The sequence below is a fragment of the Callorhinus ursinus genome, unplaced genomic scaffold, assembly GCF_003265705.2.
Source record: "Callorhinus ursinus isolate GAN/ISIS: 27379988/994484 unplaced genomic scaffold, GSC_fseal_2.0 scaffold7, whole genome shotgun sequence".
Lineage (NCBI taxonomy): Eukaryota > Metazoa > Chordata > Mammalia > Carnivora > Otariidae > Callorhinus > Callorhinus ursinus.
This window is the reverse complement of record NW_027397069.1, coordinates 7,085,499-7,099,352: the sequence shown is the minus strand read 5'-3', so window position 1 is coordinate 7,099,352 and position 13,854 is coordinate 7,085,499. Positions and strand designations below refer to the sequence as shown.

Genomic DNA, 13,854 nt, shown 5'->3' with positions numbered 1-13,854 from the left:
GATGCACCGTGCTTGGTGTAAGCCGAGTGGGAGTTTTGTCACAAAAGCGATGGAGTCTGTTAGTGCTAATTGCTTTATTGCCTCTTCACTTCTTTGCGCTTCCCAGTGTTTCCTGGATGACAGTCTACCTCTGTTTTCAGTAATAAGCAGTCTGTTTGACCCACAAGGAAAGAAGATGTTGCCGCCTACAGCAGCTCACCATTATTCACAGGTGCATTTCAGTTATTTGTACAGAGTGTTAGTTGAACTGAGCTGGCTCTATCCTCTCACCCTCTCTTAGTTACATTTTGTGGCTGTGAAAATTGTTTCTCTATCTTCCCCAGTGACCGTTGTTAGGTAACACCTAACATACACATTATTGTGAGTCATAGCTGCCTTGCAAAGCATGAGTGTTCCCATCATTAATCAAGTATTTTTAATTTATTTTTTTAAGTATTTTTAATTGAATAAAATATTTTTAGTGTATTAAAAGTGCTCGCAGGGGTGCCTGGGTAGCTCAGTTGGTTAAAAGTGCTTGCAGGTTCTTAGTGTGTTTTTTAAGTTTTTAACTTTATTGAGCTAGAATTCACATACCTTACAATTTATCTCTTTAAAGTATATAATTCAGTGATTTTTAATATATGGACAAAGTTGTACAACCATCAGTACATTAAATATTAGAGCATTTTTATTACCCCAAAAATAAACTGTGCCCAGTAGCACTCACTCCTCAATCTCCCCAGACCCCTAGCCTTAGGCAATCACTAATGTGTTCTTCCTAGATTGCCTGTTCTGGACTGTTCATATAATGGAATCATACACTGTCTGGTCTTTGTGGCCCGCTCATCCACGTTGCAGTATGCATGATTGTTCCTTGATGTGTTTAAAAGCAGGACCCACCTAGTAGACCTTTGTGCTAGCATGTGCTATCCCATCGAATGAGTTTCTGTCATTGCCCCTTCACCTGGCTAGGCCTCTGATAAGCTTCTTACTCACCTCTTGGCCTCACCAGCATTACAATTTCCATTAACACTTTCCACAAAATATATTTAGTGTCTAGCCAGGATCTGGGGAGCATCACAATGAACAAGACAGCATAGCATGATCCTTCCTCTCCCTGAGCAGAGAGTAGAACAAGACAATAACAGTACAATGTCATGAGTGCTTCTCTAGGAGAAGCCCCCAGCCTATCCATTGGGGGTTAAGAAGTAGTTTGTGCAGGAAGTACATTGTGAGTGGAGCCCTGCAAACTATATACCTGTACCTTTGTGTGAGTGTGTGTGTGTGTCGCGCGCGCGCAGCCAAAGGGTCCACCTTGAATCCAGAGGGGCAAGTTTTCAGCCTGGATGAACCCAGGCAGCCTTAAAGATGGCACGTGGCATGCGGCACACTTCTCAGCACTTTTCCTTTTTAGCTTTGCTCTTTCACTTTTTGGTGCAATTTGATTTAAAAATGATTCTCGCCAAGTTGCTCTGCTGCCTTGTCAACAAAGCGATCTCTAATCAGTTAGAGCCAGTTCTTTTATGACTTTCTTTCTTTCATGAGTGTGAAGTGTATAGTATCAGGTGCGGAATAAGTTACCAGTGCTTAGTTGATAAAAATCTGCAAATTAAATGAAAATTAGGTGCAACAACTCTATTTTCAAGTGAAATTAAAGCTAAGCTGTTTATCTCGATCTGTACCTCCTTGCAGAAACTGTTACGGTTTAGGGGCTCTCCTAGTTGATCATACTGACCTTTTTGACAAAAATTCAGAAGAGAAAGATAGGATCAATCTAAATTCTAATCCCTCTCCAAGACTGACTCATTAAGTGACCTCGAGAAAATCATTTCTATTTTCCATTCTGCCTCGGTGTCTTCATGAGAAAGAAGAGTGTGGTACAATCTCATGATGACGTACTCAGTATTTTGGAGAGAGAGAGAAGTTACAAGCAGTCCTAGTCCTTTTCATAACTTGTCTCTTATTAATCACTTTTTTTAAAGATTTTATTTATTTGAGAGAGAGAGAGCACGAGAGGGGGGAGGGTCCGAGGGTGAAGCAGACCCCCCGCGGAGCAGGGAGCCCGACGCGGGACTCGATCCCGGGGCTCCGGGACCACGGCCTGAGCCGAAGGCAGTCGCTCAACGACGGAGCCACCCGGGCGCCCTCACTTTTTTTAAAACCACAAATGAATTTAGAGATGTACCCCAAAGTAGACATAGTGTTAAACAGAAGTATTTAAGAAAAATCATCCTCATAATCATTTTACAAATTTTTCCTCCCCCCCGCCAAAAGCCATCCCTATGGGTTTTCAAAACCAGAAAATGATTCTAGTGCAGGAAAGATCATTGGGGTACCCAGGAGTTTCTCAGGAAAAATCCTCATGACCATCTTGTGAAGGCTTGAATTTCATGGAACCCACTCCAGGCTCAGACTCTGCAGCCTGATTCTGTGGTTGAAAGATGTGGTTTTGTAAATAACGCAGGAGGAGCCCAGGAATTTCCAGAGCAGTGAGTAATGACTCTTGTGTGAGATTGTAATACAGATTAGCGATACAGAGATTTTAAAAAATCATACTTTTTAAAGTGATAGAGATTTATGCATGTTGAGCCTGGATTCCGCGGGGGGCCGGGGGTGGGGGGTGGGGGACTGCAAGAAACGGGCATACTCTGGGGCTCAGAGCATGGGCTTTGGGCTGAGAATGGCCACTGCACAGCACTGCACTCCTCTGCATCTGCCTTTCTCACTGGGGGACTGTCCAGTCTGCAGTTCTAGGAGCGGTGGTTGCTCAAGGAGCTCAGAGAGGTCCTTGATCAGTGCAGCAACACTGAGGGGTAGTGCAGGAGAGTAGAAAATGGAGGTCCCTAGACCAGTGTCTGCTGGGAATCCCTCCTGCAGCAGCTCTGGCAGGTGGCCATTGGGCTCATTTTGAGAGAGAACTGCTTGGTTCAAGATATTCTTTAATATATTGAATAGGAAGAGGCAACTCATAACTAGTTTAAGGGTCATCTAGACCAGCTTCCCATTTTACACATAGGGAAACCTGGACTCTGTGAATATTCTCTGAAGTGAGCAACTTGACTTGAGTTCTCTAGACGTTCAGAGAGTGAGAGAGCAATAAGGATTTGGATTGTCGAGAAAGAAGCCAATTACAGATGCAAAACAAGAGCCGGGTTCTGTACAAACTGTGAGGACAGTCAGAGGGAACAGGGGAGGGCATTTTAGGGACAGGCACACTTTGAGCAGAACTGTCAGAAGGGACACAGTGAGTGGAAGGAACATGCAAGGGAGAGGAAGAAATAATTTAGAATGGGTCTGGTTTTGGAGGATCTTCAGACAGGACAATAATTTAGGTATGATGCGGTAAGATTTTCCAGGGAGGCCGTGGCATTGTGAAAGGACTTAGAAGGACGTTTCACCTGGTGTGTGGATTGAAGAGGGACGCGTCGGTGGCAGTGATGTCATCCAATAGGTTGTTGGCTTAATCTGAGTGGAACCTTAAAATAAGGATTTAAAAAATGGCATACCCCCTTAAAACCCAGTGTACTTGAGACTTGGCTGGGTTTGATGTACAAAGGAGAGAGTTGAGTGCAGGAGTCACCAGACTTTCCAGATGCTAACCTAACATTAGAAGGGAAGATCCCCGCACTCTCTGCTGGTTGAAGGACAAGTAAGGGAGCGAGATGTGATCACTGAAGACCTGAAAATGGTTGGCCTCTCTGCAGGGGGAGATGTAAAAAGAGGGGAAATTTTGAGTAATACCCAATCTCTCTTTTTTTTTTTTTTCTTTTTTTAGAGAGAGGGAGAGGGAGACAGAAAATCCTAAGCAGGCTCCACACCCAGTGCGGAGCCCAGTGCAGGGCTCGATCTCACAACCCCAAGATCACAACCTGAGCCAAAATCAAGTCAGACACTTAACTGACTAAGCCACCAGGTGCGCCCAGTCTCATTTTTAATGACGAATTTCACCTGTTCTATCAAAACACGGTAGCAAGCACCAGAGCTGATTTTAATTTTGACTTTTAATAATTTTTGTGTAGAGTTCAAGTTAAAGAGGAAAAAAATAACCAGAACTTTGACAGGCCAAGAAGGGGGAAAACAAAAGATAGAATGCAGAAATCAGTCATTTCCATACTGAAAGATGCTTTTATTCATTTTCAGGGAAGCTGCACTGAGGTCCTTACCCCGTGCCGTCCCTACCATGACTTGGGATCAGTAGTCACAAGCATGTAAATAAAACTAAGGAAAAAAGGTTTAGAAGAAGAGATAGATGTCCTCTTCCCCCACCAAATGTCCCCAGCCTGAGGCTGGGGCTGGGGGGGAGCGTGTTGTCTCCGTCACACCGCCCCTCGCCACCACCTCCTCCTCACGGAAGAGACTGAGTGTCCCCATGCTCTGTCAGAACCAAAACCACCCCACCCCAAGAAGCTGGGGACATCTTTGACCCTGACTCCCCCTGGAGCAAAAGGTCATCATTCGAAGAGAGGGGTTGGTCAGCAGCCTTTGCAAACCAGTGACAGACACGAGCGCTCTCTGTATGGCTCAGTACGTGTTCCCAACACCGCACTTCATCCTTGCGCCCCGAAAGGCAGGCAGCGGAGCCTGTCGCCAGGGCAGATAGCGAAGCTCAGTCGGAATCCTGCTGCTCTTTCTCCAGAGTCCTTTTCTCCCACCCCACCGTGGCTCTCCAGCAGGAATTTACCAGGGACCGTGCTTTGTTGCAGCAAAGGGAGAACCGTCTCTTGAGTTTGCAACTAAAGTAGAAACTAACTGTTGTTAAAACTGTACCCATGTCTGGGGCGCCTGGGTGGCTCAGTCGTTAAGCGTCTGCCTTCGGCTCGGGTCATGGTCCCGGGGTCCTGGGATCGAGCCCTGCACCGGGCTCCCTGCTCCGCGGGAAGCCTGCTTCCCCCTCTCCCACTCCCCCTGCTTGTGTTCCCTCTCTCGTTGTCTCTCTCTCTGTCAAATAAATAAATATAATCTTTAAAAAAAAAAAAAGTTGTACCCATGTCTCAGGAGAAGTAAGAGTTGGCTGTGGTAGGAGCCTGGGGCCTCCCAAGAGAAATGGCACCGCATAGAACACGTGAGACTCGGACGCACGTCCATTGGCTTGCACCCCAGTCCCCTTACAGTGCTCCTTGTCGCCGTGGCCCAGCCGTTGGGCTGTGTCCTAGGCTGTCACAGAGCCTCCTGGTGGTAGACTGTCCGGGCCCTCCATACCCCTCCCCTCACTGACAACCCAGTTCAGGCTGTAGACCGGCACCCCTGGACCTGGCACTCCCATCCTGAGACTGGAATGGAGCGAGGCTGTGGCCTCCGGAGCTCTGCTGACCAGAGCAAGAAAGGAAGAAGAGACGTGGCAGGAAACAGCAGAACTGATGGGAACTTCAGCCTTCCAAGCCAGAGGCTCTCAAAACTGAGCAAAACGGTGTGTTTTGTCTCCTGATCTTACTGCCGTGGAAAGCGCTCTCAGTTTTGCCGAGAAGAATGGTATGAAATGAACTACCTGAGCCCCCAGCACTGGTCAGTAGCATAAACCACAAAGAAAAAGTGAAACCGAGAGCTGTGAAAGTAGTCTGGGATTTTGTTCAAGTGCTCACTGAGTCTCCCTCTAGCTTATTATTTTCTCCCAGCACCTGCTAGGACTGCTTGCTGCCGGGCAGCCCAGAAAGACACGGTGATGCGGGACAGGTGCAGGGCTGTAGCACTTCACGACGGGGCTGCACTCAGCTGTGGGCACTTGCACTGCTCATTTCTTCTGTGCCTCACCATTGACCCTCCCACCTTTTATCCAGGGCGGTGAATGGATTGCTAGTTTGCGTGTTTGTTTTTCTTTTTTCTGAGTTTTCCAGGAAGCTTTCCCCGACAGCAGCAGCTCTGGTCCTGGGTCTTCCCTCTACACGACTAGCACGTATTATTAAGCTCTAAGTCTACTGAGATGGCCTCGTTGAGCCCTCAGTCACAGGCCACCTCTTCATCGCCCCTTGTTTGGTTTCACATGCTCCTTTGTTTTGTCATCCCTGCTGAGTTCTTTCGGGGCGGTGGGAAGTTAGTCACTCCTGTGTGTCACACACTCCTGTGTGTGTTTGTCAGAGCCCACTTGACCTGGCCGTGTGTGGTGGGCTGCACATAGAAGATAAACAAATGAAGGAAGCACATGCCTACTTACACTGCAGGCTGCAGCTTCCACAGAGCACTTGGAAGCCGTGTGGTGAATGGCAAGTATCCTCTTATGTGAGGAGGTAGCATGTGGCTTCGATGGCAAGCCCCACAGTCTCCCAACAATGGTTCTTTGTAACTACTAGTTCCTGTGTCCCAGGGAAAGCGTGTGCCTCTTGTCTCTTTGTTCTCTGAGGTGCCTTGCTTTAGCCCCTCCCATCCCTTCCATCCAAACCTTCCTTATTAGCCTACTAAGGTCCCCTGTAACAACTAACTGTGAGGTCTTTGCTAAAGAAAATCTCATAGAACTTAACTCAGCAGTATGCTTGTCTGTGTGTCCATTGACTGATTCATTCAGTGAATATTCCTTAAGTACTCACATGTGAGACTGAATCTACAAACACAGACAAGACAGATAGTCTCAGCCCTCATATTGCTTGTGGCCTGCCGTGAGATTCCCACCAGTCAACGCGCACCCGGAGTGTAACGTATCATATGCCGAGAGCTGAGCAGAGGAGAGGAGCACTTGAGGGATTAGGGCAGGCACCCAGGCAAGAGTCTAGAATGTGAAGGTGGAGAAAGACCATCGGAATGGTGGACAGGAGGCCAGCAAACCATGGTAAGAAGTTCCAACTGTACCCCAAAAGCAGTGCGGACTTGCTGAGTAGTATCAAAGAAGAGTATCTACAATTATTTGAGAAGACTTCGTGTACTCGCTTTTTTTCTTCCTAACTGTATTCTGTTTGTGGCCAGATTTTCTTTATATACTTCAAAGGCCAAAGTAACATACAACAGAATTGAATACAGAAGCAAATATGAGAATCCAACTATCTTCTGTTAAGTCAGACTGCTGAAAGATTTGCAACAAATCTTCTCAGGAACGGATTCTTCTCATGAATGGATTCTTCTTCATGTCCTTAAAGAATGTATCAGCTCTCATAGAGAATATGTTTTGGAAAACATTGTTATTTTTTGTAAAAATATATTAGCAAGTGATGAGTTTGTGATTATTATTAATGAGTTCATATATATTTTAAGATTAATGGAAAGACAATGGGGAGCCATTGAAGGGTTTGTAAGTAGAAGAGCAACATGGTAAGATTTGTATCTTAGGAAACTCACTGTGAAGCCACCTCACCCTTGATGCAGGTCTGAAATAAGGCAGTGAGAGTGGGATGGAGAGAAATGGATAGAGATTCACAGACATTGAGGAGTTACTATTGACAGAGCTTACTGGTCTGGCTTATGCAAGTGGGTAGGTATTAACATCATTCCCCAGGATTGGGGACACAGGCAGAGACATGGGACTGAAGATGAATGTTGTTTGAGACATGTTCCACTTTAGATGTATCTGGAACATCTAAGTGGAAGTGTCCAGGAGGCAGGTATGTAGCTCTGGGGTACAGCACTGGGAGGTAGGGGTTTCGGAGTTTCCACCACATGCGTGGTGGTGACTAAAGCCCTAGAAATGCCCGAGCACCTGGGGACAAAACATGGAAAAGAAGAGAAGTAATCCCATGCAGAACCTAAGGGACCCTGGATTCTCAAGGATAGGAGTAGGAGAAGACAGCTCTGAGGGGCACTGAGAAGGCATGACCAGAGAGCTAGAAAGACCGAGAAAGTGGGTTGCTGCCAGAGTGGAGCAGAGAGGGGTCATAGGCCCAGTGCCTCTGGGGTTTCTAGCAGAGAGCTGAGGTGGTTCCTTTGGATCAAGCAAAGGATGTTATTGGTACCCTAGAAGAAAAAGGAAAAAACTAATGGTTAGAGGACAAAACTGAGCTTCTAGAAGGCAGGCTGTCACCTTACTTCTCTTCCTAGCTTCATTGCCTAAGGTACTACCAAGTACATTAGTCAACACCAGGTAATTATGTTGATTTTACCTTAACTGGTGCTACTAAAACAGACTAGTCTTTTCTGCCTTTGAACTTCCCAACCACCGTGTCATGGTCACAGATGGGCTACAATATTGATCCCCTCAGCCCACAGGGCCACTGGCTGCAGGCAGCTTTGGCAGTCTGTCCTGAGTGTCATGCAGGTATATCTTCTGCTGTATGTGCCATGACATGGAGAATACTGGAAAGTCTTGGTCTGTAGAGGGTTAGTAATCCCTTGTATGGGTGCCACCTCACTTCCTCTGCTCCTTAGGCAGACATCACTATGCAGTCTTAGCACTCTCCCTGCTGAACCCACACCCTCCCTCTGACTCTTCCCGACGTGGTCCCCAGGCAGCCACAGACCAGAGAGTAGAGATGGCCCTGCTGCTTGCTTTATGCTTCAGAACCCAGCACATGGATAGGGCCTTTCAGCCCCCAAAGACCAAGAATAAAGCGTGCATCGTTTCGAGCGATCAAATAAAACATGATGATGCTTCCGGAAAGAATTTTAATTGTTCTAAACCATCACATTCACAATGTCCACTCCGTAATTGTTCTTCATTTTGCTCTTTGGGGAATGAGTTCAGGCTGCACTGAGCCTCACGCTGTGCCGGCTGCCTCGGGAGGAGTACGTAGGGAGCACCATTCTCACCCCATCACAGCCCTGCAGGGCCCCACAGTCGAGTTGGGAATGCAACTCGATTAGGTGGGAATGCAAAGATTAGGTGGGAATAATAGCTAATATATATAATAAGCTTTTAGAAGTTTTCAGGCTCTCTTTTAAATGCTTTCCATGTATTAGCTCATTTATTTCTCATAATATCCTTATGAGGTTAAGTGTAGTTCTTATTCTCTTCTTATAGTTGAGAAAACAGGCTCAGAGAAATTTTTCTAAAACTAGGGCCTGAGGTCACACCATAAGTGGCAGAGATGGGATGTGAACCCAGGTCATTTGGCTCTAAAGACTGCTCAGTCCCTCAGCTTCCTCTCCCTGGTTTGCTCCTCTGTCATGACTCCTTAGCACTCCCTGCCTTGCCCTTTGAAGTAGGTATAAGCCTCTTCTTTATGTCTGGTCCTCCTCTCCATCTCCTCGTCCTTTAAGATTCAGTTAAGCCCCCATCCTCTCTGAAGTTTTACCCCCGCGCTTAGGGTGCAGTTGCTCGGTGCTCTGAACCTGCCGGGCCCTTTAAGGCTGCTCAGCTTCCTTCTTAATCATGTTGCACCTTGCCTCCCGCCTTTTTCCATTTCTGGATGTCCTGCCTTCCCCTGAGATGATGGGCTCCGCGTGTACCTTGCTTGTACCCTTCCTTGGGAGCTGCCCACAGAGAGCCACGAGGGAGCTCCTCCGACCCAGCTTCTCAGCGTAGATACTTCTTAGTGTGCCCACTGCCTCATCGTTCCGTCCTGAAACCTGCCGGAGCCCTTACAGGTGGAGTTCAGTCCATAGGGCGTCCACTTGATGAAGTGTTACAAACGTTTCCAGTTCTCGACTGGAAAATTAGTCATTTTTTAATTTTCATAAGAAATTTTATTTCATTTGAAGATCTCTTTACAACTAATATATTTCTTAAAACGGTTGATCAAAATGCAAGCTGTTTCCTTTTTCCTCTTTTAAATGTGTGGTTATTGCTTTTGAAGAAGACAAAGTAAAGGAAGCGTTTCCTGTTTGTAGAGGCTCATAGTTAACCTGCATCGAGAGCAGATTAGTGTCAAAACATCCTAAAGCCTAGAGCTCCTGTAACTTTCTGCTTTTTAAGCACTTTTTTGCCATCACAGGAGCAGAGGGATTGGGGTTTGGTTTTGCTTTGCCTGCTCTTCCACTGTCACTCCCTTTAAAGAAATAAAATGTTACAGTTTCAGCCAGAGGCTCGTTGCCCTTCCCACCGTCCTGCAGCTGGTGGGTGGTGTCTAACCCTATGCGTGTTTATATCCTTAGCACATGTTTCCATGTTAGAGTTCTTCAGCCTAGACACTGCGGACATTTTGGTCCAGAGCACTCTTCGTGGTGGGGTCTGTCCTGTGCATTATAGGATGCCTGGCAGCATCCCTGTTCACTACGCACAGCAGCACCACCACCGTCTTGCCCCCCGCCTCCTACACCCTACCAGAAGTGCCTCCAGACATTCTCAGATACCCCCTCGGGGGCAAAAATCACCACTAGTCTATACATCCATAAAGCCATTTAAATGGTGTACTGTTGTTCTGAGTATTTTTTTAAATTTGTGTAAGTGGTATTATATATTCATATTCTCATACAACTTTCTGTGCTCATCCAACATGGTGTTTTGGAGAGTTATTCGCTAGATCTAGTTCCGTTATTCCAGCTGCTCATATAAAAGTCCTTTATAGGCTAGAACCATTTATTAATTTATGTCCCTACTTCGGGGACAGTTACATTTTTTACATTTTCTTACTTGATACTACAATCAGTCATAGAACCTCCTCCTAAAGGCCACATTAGGCACCCATAGCTGCCTGGAAGTGAAATTGCTGGGTCAGAGAACATCCTCAGTTTTACTCAGTCTGGACACGTTGCTCTCCAAACTGTTTGTGCCGCGTTAAACTCTCACTGACAATGCAGAGTCCCCATTTCCTTCACAGCTTCCCCATACTTGGTATTGTTAGACATTTTATTTTTGCCAGTCTTGTGGGTGAGAGATAACTTATTGCTGTTTTAGTTTTCGTTTCCTAATCCTAGTGAGTCGAACATCTTTCCTTATGTGTATTGACTCGGGATTCCCTCTTGTGTAAATTATCTGTTCGTATACAGTTGACCTTGAACATGTGGGGATTAGGAGCACTGACCCCCAGCACAATGAAAAATCCATGTATAACTTTTGACTCCCCCCCCAACAACTTAATTACTAATAGCCTATTGTTGACAGGAAGCCCACCAATACCACAAACTACTGTGTTTATCAAAAACATTGTGTATAAGTGGATCTGCACAGTTCAAACCCATGTTGTTGAAGGCTCAGCTAATCATTATTCACTTCTCTCAAGTCATTTATTTTTTTTTTCTCATTGATTCTTTATATATTCTGGCTATTCTTTCTCGGTTATGTGTTGCAAATATTTTCTGTTAACCTGTACTTTGTCTTCCAACTATTTTTTTAATCATACAAAAGTTCTTACTTGCACTAATTTTTAGCAGTCCTTTTCTTTATGATTTATGCTTTATATTTATGTTTTAGACATTCTTTTCCACCTGAGAGAATAAAGAATATTCTTTATTTCTTCTAAAATTTTTTTTAATAGTGGAGTTTTTTTTTTTTTAAGTAATCTCTATACCCACCGCGGGGCTCGAACTCACAACCCCAATATCAAAAGCAGCATGCTCCACCAGCTGAGCCAGCCAGGCACCCCCTCTTCTAAAATTTTTAACAGTTTAGCTTTCTGCATTTAAATCTTTAAGTTCCTTCATTCCTTCCTTCCAGTTTTCTATTTTAATTCCAGTGTAGTTAACATTCAGTGTTACATTAGTTTCAGGTGCACAATATAGTGATTTAGCAATTCTATGCATTACTCAGCGCTCATCATGATAAGTATATTCTTAATCCCCATCACCTGTTTCAATCTCCTCCCGCCTCCCCTCTGGTAACCATTAGTTTGTTCTCTACAGTTAAAAGTCTGTTTCTTGGTTTATCTCTCTCTTTTTTTTTTCCTTTGCTCGTTTCTTTTGTTCTTAAATTCCACATATGAGTGAAATCATATGGTATTTGTCTCTCTCTGACTGACTTATTTTACTTAACATTATACTCTCTAGGAGTGCCTGGGTGACTCAGTCGGTTAAGCATCTGCCTTTGGCTCAGGTCATGATCCCAGAGCCCTGGGATTGAGCCCCTCATCGGGCTCCTGCTCTGTAGGGAGCCTGCTTCTCCCTCTCCCTCTTGCCTGGCACTCCCCCTGCTTGTGTTCTCACACTTGCTCTCTGTCAAATAAAATCTTAAAAAAAAAAAACAAAAAAGAAAACCCTAGCTCATCCATGTTGTTGCAAATGTCAAGATTTCATTCTTTTTTATGGCTGAATGATATTCCATTTATATATATAAATTCCATTTATTTATACACACCCCACATCTTCTTTATCCATTCATCTGTCAGTGGACACTGGGGCTGCCTCCATAATTTGGCTATTATAAATAATGCTGCTATAAAGATAGGGGTTGATGCATCCCTTTGAATTAGTGTTTTTGTATTTTTGGGGTAAATACCCAGTAGTGTGATTACTGGATCATAGGGTAGTTCTACTTTTAACTTTTTGAGGAACCTCCATACTATTTTTCCACAGTGGCTGTACCAATTTGCATTCCCACCAACAGTGCACGAAAGTTCCTTTTTCTCCACGTCCTTGCCAACACTTGTTTCTTGTGTTTTTGATTCTAGCCATTCTGACAGGTATGAGGTGATACCTCATTATAGTTTTGATTTGCATTTCCCTGATGAAGAGTGATGTTGAACGTCTTTTCATGTGTCTGTTGGCCATCTGTATGTCTTCTTTGGGGAAATGTCTGTTCATGTCTTCTGCCCATTTTTTATTTGGATTGTTTTTTGGTGTTGAGTTGCCTAAGTTCTTTATATATTTTGGATACTAACCCTTTGTCAGAAATGTCATTTTCAAATATCTTCTCCCATTCAGTAGGTTGTCTTTTAGTTTTAGTTTTGTTGATTGTTTCCTTCACTGTGCAGGAGCTTTTTTTTTTTTTTTTTAATGAAGTCCCAGTAGTTTATTTTTGCTTTTATTTCCCTTGCCTCGGGAGACGTATCCAGAAAAATGTTGCTACAGCCAATGTCAGAAAAATTACTGCCTGTGCTCTCTTCTAGGATTTTTATGGTTTCAGGTCACACGTTTGGGTCTTTAATGCATTTTGAGTTTATTTTTGTGTATGGCATACGAAAGTGGTTCAATCTCATTTTTGCATGTAGCTGTCTAGTTTTCCCAGCACCATTTGTTGAAGAGATGGTCTTTTTTCCATTGTATATTCTTTCCTCCTTTGGGAAGATTAATTGACGGTATAATTTCGGATTCATTTCTGAGCTTTCTGTTCTGTTCCATTGATCTATGTGTCTGTTTTGTGCTAGTACCATATTGCTTTGCTTACTACAACTTTGTAATATAACTTGAAGTCTGGAATTATACCTCCATTTTTGTTTTCTGGGGTTTTTTAAAAATTTTTTTTTTTATTTTTCAAGATTATTTTGGCTCTTCGGGGTCTTTTCTGGTTCCATACAAAGTTTAGGGTTGGTTGGTCTAGGTCTGTGAAAAACGCTGTTGGTATTTTAATAGGGATTGCATTAAATCTGTAGATTGCTTTGGGTAATATAGACATTTTAACAATATTTGTTCTTCCAGTCCATGAGCATGGAATGTCTCATTTCTTGTGTCATCTAAATCTTTAAGTTTATTATTTTTATTTAAGTTTATTTTTAAAATACTTATTTTTGTATATAGTATTAAGTAAAGGTCTAATTTTCTCTTTTTCCATACAGCCAGTTGTCCCACTGCTGTTCATTAAATGGTGTGTCCTCTTCCTGCTGACTCGTAATGTCTGCTTTATCATAAACCAAGAGCCAGAGTTTACTTCTGATCCCCAGACAAACTCTCCTGTTTCTTTGAACGGTTTGCTCATCATGTACTAATGCCTGTCTAATTGCCACCGTTTAATAGTCCATTAGGACTGCTGCTGGTAGTGAACAGCCCTCCCTTATTATACTTCAAAATATCCATGTCTAGTTTTGGCCCTTAATTCAACTTCACGTTGTCTAGTTACACCAAAAAGACAACCACAGACTTTTGAATTTTGAACCGGTGAGGAAGAGCGCCTCCCGCCTCTGAGGTCTTCTTCCGGAAGTCGCGTTCTTC

General features: G+C 44.2%; 1 protein-coding gene across 4 annotated transcripts in view; it reads left to right on the top strand.

The window, feature by feature from the left end:
* Positions 1 to 13,854, top strand: part of UBAC2 (UBA domain containing 2) — a 168,413-nt gene that overhangs the window by 134,839 nt on the left and 19,720 nt on the right. The gene's annotated exons all lie outside the window — the stretch shown is intronic.